The sequence below is a fragment of the Athene cunicularia genome, assembly GCF_003259725.1.
Source record: "Athene cunicularia isolate RWA chromosome 2 unlocalized genomic scaffold, athCun1 chr2_part1, whole genome shotgun sequence".
NCBI classification, from domain to species: Eukaryota; Metazoa; Chordata; class Aves; order Strigiformes; family Strigidae; genus Athene; species Athene cunicularia.
The window spans coordinates 77592819-77605957 of record NW_020799095.1 but is presented as its reverse complement, the minus strand read 5'-3'; the positions used below and the strand labels follow the sequence as shown (position 1 = coordinate 77605957).

At 38.0% G+C, this 13139-nt stretch overlaps 1 protein-coding gene across 1 annotated transcript in view; it reads left to right on the top strand.

The window, feature by feature from the left end:
- ADCY2 (adenylate cyclase 2) overlaps positions 1-13139 on the top strand; it is a 214011-nt gene that overhangs the window by 78185 nt on the left and 122687 nt on the right. The window lies entirely within an intron of this gene.

The window sequence follows — 13139 nt, the reverse complement described above, 5'->3', positions numbered from 1 at the left end:
CCAAATACTAAGTTCTTCAACTTGTGCATGGATATCCAAGGTGAGTTTGTTAGCAGGCTGTCTCAGGAAGCTTCTTGGAGAGTTCTGTGCATAGTGATAAACTTGTGCTGGAATGAATTTCAGAGAGATGGAAGAGGTTAGGTTAGCCTGTGTTGTTCTTTCAGCATCCCACAGCTTGCACAAATGTCTGACAAGCAATAGGAGTGGAGAAGGAAAGGGGTCAGGTTTTGTGCTCTTTTAGAGCCGTTTGATAACTGCTGTTTCCTAGCTGTGATTTTGTCGCTTTTTCAAAGAAGAGAGTAGATTGAAAACCTTTTCCTGCAGAAAGTGGTGAATAATGAGAGTTTTCTGATCAGATTGGTATATTCAAGGTAGAGATAATGCCTATTGTAGGGAGCTGAGAAATGTGTATTGTTGAGTTTACTGTTGAGTAAAACAGAGCGGGGACTGTCCTGCAGCCCCAGTGGTGAGCATGGCTAATGTCCATACACTTAAATTCGTCTAAGATAAATGTTAAGTGAGGAAAAGTGGGGAAGAAAAAGTTACAACGTGTATGTGGATTTACAGGTTTGAGAAATCGTGTTTAAAACATTGACTTACATAACTGAAAAGGAAACTAAACCTGCTGAGTGCTGAGAACTGCTTCCCTGAGCTAGCACATTACATGTGGATGCTCCAGCACCTTTCTCTGATTGAGAAGGGGTGGTGTGTGAGAGATGATGCTCCAGGTCTTTTTTAGTGCAGTATTACTTTAAATCTTCATGATGTATTGTCAAATCTTTCTAATGTCAGGCTGTACTATTAAAAGGTAGGTCGTGGGGTGAAACTCACTTTGCTGTAGAAGAGAACTTGTATTAGCAACTGAAATGGGTGGGGTTTAAGTAGAAATTTTCTTTTTGTACAGGATTATTTTTCTCGTGGAGAGTAAAAAAATTTACTCATTCCATGTAATAAAAATCTCTGCAGATCAAATGCACTTTCTACGTTTTTCATATTGTTGCTTTGGAGCACCTATGATGTATTTTTTTCTGTTAGCTTTGAACATGCTAGGTCAAAACAGGCATCTTTTATAAATAGAGGCAGGAGATGAAAAACTTTAGAGAAGGAAATTGTTTCTTTACTTTTTGTTGCTAAATGTACATCAGAATTCATAAAAAGAGATTGTGTTTTCATGCAACTATTTCTACTGTATCCACAGTGTTCCCATACTATTTCAGTCAAATTTAGGAACGAAGTCAGAAATTAATAAATATAGTAACAATATGGCTGCAGTCATCTGAAAGTTGCAATATTCTTTCCTTCATATTACTGGTAACTTCTTTTTGTCTGTAGGAAGGCCTGTCAGTTTTTGCAAAGCATCATCGTGCATTTCAGTAAGAGACTCACAGCTTGTCTTTTCTAAAATATGTAGAAATGTAGTATACAAACTGCAAACCAACATGTAAGAAATATGTTTAATGCAAAATCTGCTAATAAGGCAGAGCTGCAGGTAGTAATAGACAAGGTTATCACAGGAAAGGTATTAGTGCCAATTTAGTGGACTTGTCTTTGTCTTCATGATGACAGTATTCAACCCACTTGATTTTTAAAATACATTCTTTAGAAGGGAAGACTTTGTTGTGTTCACTGACAGAATTTAATTTTCCCTCCATGCATTCAGAGCCTAAAACTTGCTTCTCGTATGGCGCACAGTATTTGTCGGTTCATTCCTAAAGCAAAGCCTCTAGAGAATATTTTGAACCCAGGAAGGAGTACATTAAAATATGAGCAATAAAGATATTTCAAAATCTGAAAGAAAATGATAATATGGAAATTCATTTTTTCACTATAAATATTACATAACAGTTTTAAATTCTTATACAGTTAAAATAACATTTGCATTAGTCTTAACTGTAAAAAAGTTTATGGAGCTATCTCAGTTCACCTTGTATCTCATATTTGCTGCTGTTGCAATTTTTACTGCTTGAAAAAGTCATCCTGCTAATTAGCAGTGATCTGGCATGCTTTATCAGCAATTTTAAAATCTATTTGCTCCACTGAAGTTAATCAGCCAAAGTGAAAACATTTCATCTGTGCAAGTGTTTTTTAAAGTGTTGCAGAATGCCTTCATATGCAGTTACACAGGTCATATAGGAGTTTGAAGAACATATATTGAAAAGTATGCCTTTTATATTAGACACTATCTAGAGCCATAGCAGTGAACCAAAGCAGTCTTCTCTTCCTTGGATGCTCAATCAGCAGTTGAGTAACAAAAGGACTTCCAGAGAGTCTGTAAGGCCATTTGACATCCAGGTTATAAAAATATTGAGGAAGGACAAGGCCATTACAGAGAAACAGCTTCTGTATCTCTGTTCAGTGAAGAAGAAACAAGAAATTTGCACATTAAAATTCTTCTCAGAGGGATAGAAGAAGGAAGGCATCTGTTGATTGGTCTGAAATAGAGCTTGGTTCCTGAAGACCATAAGGTAGCAAATGTGAATATAGACTTTAAAAAAAGGTTCTAAAAAGGGTCAGGAAAACTGTAGGTCTGTAAATTCTGTTTTAAGGCAAATAAAATAAATAAGACAAATACGGTAAAATTAAGATAAGGTGAAAACTGAAGCTGTAAGAATAGAGAATGGGTTAAACACATTCTATTTTGAAAGAAGTAAAGGGAAGTCTTTCTTTAAAAATGTCTTAAAGTTGCCTGAAGGCATCAACAAATGTGGATGAGGCTGATTTGGCAGCTGTACTTGGATTTCCAGAAGTCCTTGAAAAAGTCCTTTGCTCAAGCCTTTTCAGTGAACTGAGTATCTGGGAGGGAAGATCCATGTATAGAAAAAAAACAAGGAACAGAAGGTAGGAGTGAATGGTAGGTTTTTATATTCAGACTTAGAAAACAGAACAAGTAGAAGCATGGAAAACGTCTCTTCCCTGGACAAGTACCTCCATTTGTTTAATCATTGCTCTCAGCTAGTTTAAGGTGTCTATGATGTATAACCACATGCTGCTATATAGGGGTTGTCACTAATACCGGTATGAATGTGAGGTACTGTGCTAACTTTTGAGGTGTTAGTCAGAGTCTATCCCCACAAACCACGTGATTTAGACAAAACTGGTTCAGGGTGTCAAACATTCTTCACACCAAGTCTTTGGAATAGAAAGCCTAACCTGACTACGGACATCTTGGTAGTTTTGAGGCATGAAGGAGAGAAAATGGCATCTTTTGTGTAAAGATGGAATGAATTGGTTGCAGGAGCATGAATAAGTTTTAACATTTACTTCATTCCTTCCCGAATGTAAAGCAAATTAAGTACTGTCTTTGTCCCATCTTGCTGACTCGATAGCATTTGCCTGACACCAGAAAACTGAACTCTTAAGTTTTCCTGAGAGTAACTTTCCTGTTAGATGCCTTCCACTTAAGGATTAACCCACATGCTAACTGGAGATCTCAATATAGTTCAAAATGGTAACCAAAGTCTTAAAAAACATTACAAACACATATAAGAGTGTTATAATTAAAAACTTTGAATCTGAGGACATTCTGGAATCAGTTTAATCCAATTCTGTAGGTCATCACTTTCCTTGGTTATACACCACTATTGTTATTCTCCTTTCTGCTCCATGTCATTTGTCATGAAGTACATAGCCAAAGACCACTGTTTCCCATCACAGTCTGCCAAATTATGAATAATGAACTTGACAAAAATCTGTTGTAGTCATCAGACAAGCAGAAGAGATACTTGAGGAATATGAATACTGATAGAAAAAAAATATTTAAGAAAAACATTCTTGTATAAATAATAGTTTCATTTAGTTAGAGATCATAAAAAATATTATTTCAAAAATCTAATTACTGTTGTCTATCAATTAGATTAAAACACATAATAATTGCCAAGTTTCCAATGCAGTAAAAGAATTTGACTGAGTATATGTTTTTACTCTAATTTATTCATGTAATACTAAATGATTTGCAGAGAAATCACTCTATAACTTTTGGGGTTATAAAGTGGGTATGTTTATTCAGCGCTGGGCGCATGGGGGATCGCTCCACCACAAGCATGCGCATCGTTTGCAGCTCCCGTCCGGCTTATATGTTACAAAATAGTGCATATTCATAGAACACCTATACATATACATAGTCTACCCCCGCCTCCCCTCGCTTCTCATGGTAATCAGGTCTCCTCCTCTTGCGCCTGCACGATGAGCTCTCCAAGCTCCGGGCTGGGGTCTCAATCTCCTGGGGTTTAGAGGGTAATCTTATTTCCAATTAGGCATGCCAGAAATTAGTACATTAGCAAAGGGCACATATGTGATTATCAGTTGATTTATTAGTTTGTCCTGCCTTCTTCTCATAGCTTTTGAACCTATTGATTGATTTCTGTAAAACTTGCCAGAAGGGGAGATGTTTAGAGATATATAAGATATGAAGAAATTTAGTGAAGGCTGGTAGATAATAATAAGAAATAAACTTCATAGATAGTACAGAAGAGATAGCCTAGTAATACTCCTGCTGAGGGAAAATAAGGAGGAATCTATTGTTAAACATTTAACTTGGCAGTGTATTGCTGGTCCTGTGAGTAAATATATTTATACTACAGATTTTAGACTTTTTCCTTTTTTTTTTTTTCTTTTTTTTTTTTTTTTGAGAGTGAAGAAGATTAATTTCTTTAAATTCAGTTTAACTTTCTTTAAATTCAAAAATCAGACATGGGAATATTTCTGTAATATATCGAAGATTGATGTATTGCCCCATAGATTATTTTCTTGTTAAGTAAGCTGTTTAAATTTTATGGTATTGTCTTTTTTTTTTTTTTTTTTAATAGCATGCTAGTATTTCTGCATCTCTCTATCATTTCTGTATCAGATCCAGGACCTAAAAATGAATCTCAGTCATTTGGGTATAACATTTTAATTTTTAAGATGGATGAGACTATCGGTTGTTTGCAGTCTGCTTCCAAAATTCAAGCCAAACCCAAAGTTACTGTTAGTTTTACCTAAATATATAACTGAACACATTTGAATTTTTGTTTTCCTTTCTTTGTTTCAATTAATTGTATATTCAGATGTGTTTGAGCAGTTTTAGTAGTAAATAAAATGATCTGAGAGGCACATATAAATGCAAAAAGACCTCTCTGCAGGCAGGCAGGAGAGTGCAGTGACTGAATGGTTCCTTCTGAACGAATTGCGTATGAGTTCCCCTCTGGCAAAAAAATTATTTTAGATTCAAAATATGAAGAGTCATTAATTAGAGTCAATAATACTGATTATGTGTGTTACACAGAAGTGATCTAAAGGGACCATAACTCTGATTCTTGTTTCTAGTGTATTTTTCCTGGTTTTGATTCAAGAGCTTAGAGTTTATGATCTGTTTTCATCTGCACTGGCATAGATAGGCCCTGTGTGTGCACAGAGCTGAATAAAATAAATCCAGTCATTCCATGGAACAGCCTGGGGCTATGAGAAACTTCAATCTGTAATAATGATAAAAAGACAATCATATCAAATAACATAGATATTACAGGAAAGGAATATCCTGCTGGTGTACACAATGCTGATTGCAAAAGCTACAAAGAGAATTACACATACATATTAGAAGACAACATCACAACTTCCTGGCTTGTAAAATGACATAAATTCCCCTTCCACAAAGGGACTTTTACTGAGTTTATTTTAGCACTGAAAATACAGAGCAGTTTGCTGATGCCTGGAATAATGAGTAATTGAAACTCATTTTTTGTTGGTTCTCAGTTATTTTGAAAAATCTTAGGTTATTGGGGTTTTTTGTTTTCTGTTTTTTGTTTTTAATTAGGTTGTTTCTTGCAAAACTACAATTTGTTTTTCTAATCTTTCTGAAAAACATTTGAGATTCTCCTTGATATACACAAGGTGTCTGAGGATAATAGAGCTTCCTGCTTCTCTTCTTCATCTGTAGTGTGTTCTTATTGTGCCCTTCATATGTTCTTATTGTGCCCTTCATAAGTATTAAAGGATGTAAATTATTTTTACCTTTCAAAATCTTAAATATAATGTTGCAGTCATTAAAGAAATTGATTTTTACTCTTAATTCCTGAGGAGATAAGTCTGCAGTTGCCTATGTTCTGTCTCCGTCAACCTGTCGTGTTCTGCACCCAATTATCTAATTCGTGAACTTTTATCATCAGCTCTGAAACAGAAATAGAAATCTAAAATTTTGCTACATTCCTTTATGAAAGACTCCAGCTTTCATGATAGAGACCCCAATTTAGTAATCTAAGACAAATACAGGAAAAAGCCAGTTGTTACATTGTATAACAGCAACTGGTGGACCAGGCACCGCTTGATCACTAGTTTTAGGCCAGCTATAACAATCTTTGGCCTGTTTGAGGAATTGGAAGTATTGTATAAGTAAGGAAATGAGTGTGCAAAATGCAAATCCATAGAAATCGAGACTTTATTAATTTTGCCACTCCCCCAACTGCTTGTTTTTGAAACAGTGGTTGCCATATGGGCAAACCATCTCCTGTTTTCAATTCTGTCATCCTTCTTGTGAGGTATTACATAGCTATAGATATTGCTGACACTGAAATGTATTAAAATGTTGGAACTCGTGACTTCAAACCTTTGAAAAACAAGTCAACATCATCTGTTTGGCCAGAGCTCCATGGGCAAGAGTGTTGCATGTAATAGCTGAAGAAACTTCTGAATACATGTAACTTAATGGTATTTGGCATAGTATATGGTGACCATGTGAATGACTAATTTACATGGTGGCTAAGCATTTCCTTTTTAAATGCTGATTTTCAGATTCTGCCCAGTGTTGTTCTTTCTAACTGATTTTTGTCTGAATCGAAAACTGCACAGGTTCCAAAAAAGTATAGACTTGTTCCCGAGCTTGGTAAGTTACACCACAAACTATTGAATGAAAGATCAGATGGGAGGAGAGACAATTCATGTTTGCAGAGCTAAAAAATTTGCACCTTGGCAGTGAAACAAGAATTGTTTTTTCTCCCATTAATTTCCACACAGACATTATAAATTACAGTCTTTCTTGCCCACCCCTTGGCTTCCATTTCCTCAGCTTTTTTATCCAGAAGAAAAGTGAAAACTGACTATTAAAAAAGTTACTAATGGTTTGTGTTGGTTTTTTTTTTTTTTGGTAAAACTTCTATTCATGCAAGAATTTCAGGAAGGATCTGTACAATATCTAAGAAGAAAGAAATGCGACAGAACAACTCATGAACTGGAGGCTTTCCACATAGGGAAACTCTGTAGACAACTCTTGATTTTTATATTCAGTATTTAAAAAGCGGTTGCTAAGACAGTTAACAAATCGTTTATGCTTCAGTTCAGAATCATCAGCCTATATTATCATTACTTTATATAGCATAGTACTTCCTTGTATACAAATAGTACTTCCTTGTATACAATGCCTTTGTAGGCAGCTTTCATCAGTTGAAGTTCTATATACACTACTTCTTTTTGAGCAACTCAGTGAACTTTAGTACTCTTGCAAAATTAGTCATAGCTACTTAACTTCATTTGCTTTTAAAGACGGTCTGTTTTGGTAGTTAAGCACTAGACATCAGAAAGCTTTGTATTCTCTGATACTGAAAAATACATGTACTTGAATGTAAAAAAGCAATTTAGAAAATGCCCCATTGCCTGGAAGTCTGTATAGGTTTCCGTAGGTCAAAAGAGATGCAACAGAGATCAGGCATGATAATGTTCCTTAAGTGATTAGAGATACAAGCTGGTACTTGGAGTACCTAGAGATACTTCTTGATAGTATCTTGGTGTTCCTTGCATTAATTTTTGACTCAGATCACCTCCTGTAGACATTGAATTTATTCATTGATTAAGCAGAAACTTCACCACACTGTACACTTGTCCGCCTTGGCAGAATCATGCCGTGAGTTTATTCAGGTGCCGCTTAATTCCTTTATAGAGATCCTTGGCCACAGCTTTATTACAGAATAACAGAATCATCAAGGTTGGAAAAGACCTTGAAAATCATTAGTCCAACCATTAACCTCACACTGACAGTTCCCAACTACACCAGATCTCTCAGCACTAAGTCAACCCGACTCTTAAACCCCTCCAGGGATGGGACTCCACCACCTCCCTGGGCAGCCCATTCCAACACCTAACAACCCATTCTGTAAAGAAATGATTCCTAATATCCAGTCTAAACCTTCCTTGGTGCAACTTGAGGCCATTCCCTCTTGTCCTATCGCTTACTACTTGGTTAAAGAGGCTCATCCCCAGCTCTCTGCACCCTCCTTTCAGGTAGCTGTAGAGGGCGATGAGGTCTCCCCTCAGCCTCCTCTTCTCCAGACTAAACCCCCCCAGTTCCCTCAGCCGCTCCCCGTACGACCTGTGCTCCAGACCCTGCACCAGCTCTGTTGCCCTTCTCTGGACACGCTCGAGTCATTCAATGTCCTTTTTGTAGTGAGGGGCCCAAAACTGAACACAGGAATCGAGGGGCGGCATCACCAGTGCCGAGTACAGGGGTCAGATCCCTTCCCTGTCCCTGCTGGCCACGCTAGTGCTGACACAAGCCAGGATGCCATTGGCCTTCTTGGCCCCCTGGGCACACTGCTGGCTCCTGTTCAGCCGGCTGTCAATCAACCCCCCCAGGTCCCTCTCTGACAGGCAGCTCTCCAGCCACTCCTCCCCAAGCCTGTAGCGCTGCTGGGGGTTGTTGTGGCCCAAGGGCAGCCCCCGGCATTTGGCCTTATGGAAACTCCTCCAGTTGGCCTCAGCCCATGGCTCCAGCCTGTCCAGGTCTCTCTGCAGAGCCTCCCTACCCTCGAGCACATCAACACTCCCACCCAACCTGGTGTCATCTGCAAACTGACTGAGGGTGCCCTCGATCCCCTCGTTTAGATCATCAATAAAGATGTTAAACAGGAGTGGCCCCAACACCGAGCCCTGGGGGACACCATTCGTGACCAGCCACCAACTGGATTTAGCTCCATTCACCACAATCCTTTGGGCCCGGCCGTCCAGCCAGTTTTTTACCCAGAAAAGCGTGTGCCCATCCAAGCCACATGCAGCCAGTTTTACCAGGAGAATGCTGTGGGAAACGGTGCCAAAGGCCTTACTAAAGTCAAGGTAGACAACATCCACAGCCTTTCCCTCAACCAATAAGCAGGTCGCCCTGTTGTAGAAGGAGATCAGGTTTGTCAGGCAGGACCTGCTTTTCATAAACCCATGCTGATCATCTGTTTTTTCTGCATGTGTTGTATGATGGCACTCAGGATGAGCTGCTCCATCAGCTTCCCGGGCACTGACGTCAAGCTGACAGGCCTATAATTTCCCGGATCATCCTTCTGACCCTTCTTACAGATGGGCGTCACATTGGCTAATTTCCAATCTGTTGGGACCTCCCCGGTCAGCCAGGACTGATCGTAAATGATGGAAAGTGTCTTGGCGAGCACCCCAGCCAGCTCCTTCAGCACCCTCGGGTGTATCCCATCCGGTCCCATAGACTTTTGTATGTCTGTGTGATGCAGCAGGTCACTGACTGTCTCCTGGATTGCGAGGGGGTCGTTCTCTCAGTCTCTGTATTCTGGCTGAGGAGGCTGGGTTCCCTCAGTACAACTAATCTTGTTATTAAAGACTGAGGCAAAGAAGGCATTAAACACCTCAGCCTTTTCCTGATCACTTGTTACCATTTTTCCTCCTGCATCTAGCAGGGGATGGAGGCTGTCCCTGGTCTTTCCTTTGCTGTTGACATACTTACAGAAACATTTCTTGTTATCCTTCATTGCTGAAGCCAGATTAATTTCTCGCTGGGCTTTAAGCCTTCCAAATTTTACCCTGCATATCGTCACAGCATCTTTGTATCTGCACAGTTGATCACAGCTTTCACAGCAAGATGCAGAGTTTCTTACCAAAAGATCCACCACAACTTCTCTTATTAGCCAACATTCATCTGGCGTGGGGGAGGCAGGGGTGGAGAGAAAAGAGAAAAAAACCCAACCCAAACCAAAACAGAAGAGAACAGAGCTTCGGTGTCCTCGCCTGGAGAAATTAGAAGGTAGAATACTGGTCTGACTCAGGATTTAATTTCAAATGCTTTGGTACAGGTAGAATTCACATCATGGAGTCTTCTCAGAGCAGGTGCCTGAATGGGAGGAACTTTTGGTACAGTTGCATACTGATTAGAGTACTTGATTAGGAAATGAGAAGCTCAGTTAAGTCTTTTTGACTGAGCAGAACTTTGAACCTGCTACTTCTGGGAGAATGCCTATGAGACTTTAGAGCAAACCTGGGGATGGAGCTTGTCTCCATCTCATATGTTGAAACTGGGCTGAAGTTCAGGAGAAAATGCAAGACTTAGGAGAAGAGAGGTACTCAGCAAGAAGTATGTTGTTTATTTTGTTTAGTAATGTTAATTGCATTTTCCATTAAACAGTATATTGACAATATGTATTTCACTCAATAACTTTTCAGTGACAAATACAGAAATACTCACTCAATCCAGACTACATACAGGCAAAAAACCTGTTTGTCTGATTTAGTAACTAGGTAATCCATTTCTTGGAAATTTTTTTCAAAGTTATTACCCTAGTGATACATTTCTGAATGAACTCCATGGTAGCCAAAAGAATTAATGATGTCTTGAACACAGTTTCTATCTACATATTCACTTACACACTTAATGTGTTACATCTACACTAAGTATGGCAATGGCTGAGATACCTGAGTTGTCTTTGAACAGCCTAATTCAGGTACTGGAAGCCAGCACAGAGCTTCATGTGGGCTGAATTACCCCATTGAGAATCTGAAAAGCCTGGCTAATTAGCTTCCTTGCCTGTCAGTCACTTGTTTCCATCTATTTTCTCACTTCAGCTAGTTCACTCATAAAACTGTAATCTATTTTTCTATGACTGCGAAGATGATACTCATAATTTACTCCTCCATCTACCCATCACAGTATTTTTTTTTAAATTTGGATCAGTTGTATTCCTGAAGTTTTACTTTAAATAGTCTATAATTTTATGAAGCTGGACAATACATTTAGTAAGTTTGTTTGTGGCTTTTCAGCAATGATCTCCACATAGAAATGATGACAGCAAACTTGATTTCATTTCAGTGTTCCATTTTGTTACTAAACCTTCCCACTGCATATCTAAGAATTTTCTATGCCTGTCAATCGCTATTTTCAGGTATTTGTTCTCATTTAATAATTTTGTTTCAAAAACCAGCAATGATTGCCAGTTGGAACACCCTACTCCTGCACTGGAATCTGTCACAGAAGATCTTTGTTCACTAATCCATGTCTGCTGAGAGTACCATGACATTGCTGACATGAAAGCATGATTAAAAAGTTGTGATTTACAAAGAAATATAAAAGTATTTTCAGTTCAGGTGTTTTTCTGTACACCATCATCTCTTTACGTTGTCTTTTTTTTTTGTTGTTTTTTTTGTTTGGTTTTTTTTTTGGTTTTTTTTTTAATTATTAGTTGTTGTGAAATGTTTCATTTAAACTATTTGTTATCCCTATATTTCATAATAGAAGCTCTTTGGAGAAAGTGAAATATGTAGACTTTTCTCCTTGTTTTTACATTTATGTATTTTAGAAAATTTTAAGAACTCAGATGTTGCTTTTAGAAATAATGTAATGCCATGATCTTAAAGTTTTAGGGAAATAAAGTTTTATCAAATTAAAATCATCCATCTTTTTTGTGGTCGATGTGTATAGTTCCTCCTTTTAGCTCTGTGGATCCATGAGAGGTGAGATTTCAGACATGTGACAGATTGAGGAACAGGTATTGCCTGTAATGGTGTTAGAATTTTTGAGGAAAATAAAAACATTTCTTTAAAACTTCTATTTTAAAGTGTGCATTTATAAAAGGAGAATTAAAACCATTTATTTTTTTTGTGTGTGTGTGTGTGTATGTGAATGAAAGGTTTTCCTCAAGGAGATGGATTTCTGTTAATAGAACAATTTATGTCTTTTCTCTGAACCACTGTAGCATACTGTTTTTCAGACTTCTTTTCTGACATCTCTGGCTCTCTCACTACTAGCAATTCACAAAAGTTTGCATGGTACATAGGTACACAAAAATCAACCAATGAATGATCACTGGGGAAATCTATCATAAAACTCATGATTAGATTAACTGTGGAGAATTAATGAAATTTTAGCTTCTCTTCTTCCTCCTTCCCTTCCAGACTGTGAGTCCTATGATACCATGTAGTACTTCTAATCTAGGCTATATGATACACTAGGGCTTTATGGACAGAGTCGTGCTCTGACCAGATTACAGCTGTATCTCAGATTCAGTTCCCTTTTAATATTGTTTTCTTTTATTGAATTAAGAATCGGGTTCATTATTGTGTTTCTTCTGCTCCAGGTGAGCTGGGATGGGTAAATGTGACTCTTTTTTCAGCAATAAACTGCGGACAGCTGAAAGTGCTAGCATAGCCACACAGTATTCTGTCCTGTTCAAAGTTCAAGGATGGGAAAGGCCTGCCTCTCTCCTCTCTTTACTCTCTGAAATGTCTCAGACAATTACTAAATAAAACTGGGTTCTTTAAGTGAACTTATTTCTCATGTTCATGTGTTGTGTACACTGACCATGTGATGCTGTGAATTTGACCCTAAATCTTATAGATGAAGTGTTGTGTTTTAGGCAAATGCTGTTTTTTGGTAGCAGTGAAAAGTATATTCTAGTAGAGAGATGTCACATCTCACTACTTAAACATTACTTACTGTCACCAAGGTTAGTATTTGTAGCTGACAGAAAGACAGTAGTGGGTCAGGCTGAGGAAAATGCAGGTCAGGCTGTTGATGTGGGTGAGACTTTTCACCCCTTAATCATATGGCACTGCAAAAGAAAATGTTTTGCCAAAAGAGCATGGCAATAACATGGCTTCTGATGTTGTTTTTAGGAGCCATAGCTATTGTTTTACATCAGGAGATCATGATCCCACTGATATAATACTCAGCAGTGAATGTAGAACATGAGCTGAACTGCTTTTTTCAGAAAATATATACTTCATTGAGTATGCAAACATGTTGATCATTAACATTCTTATTTAATCCTAGATTAAAATGGTATTATTGCTTGGGATTTTGCCGGTAATTGTGAAGGCTTTTTGAAAGTGAATCTTTGCTAGAAATCAAACAAAAAGCAAAATACATGACTGCAGCAATCTTTTATTGA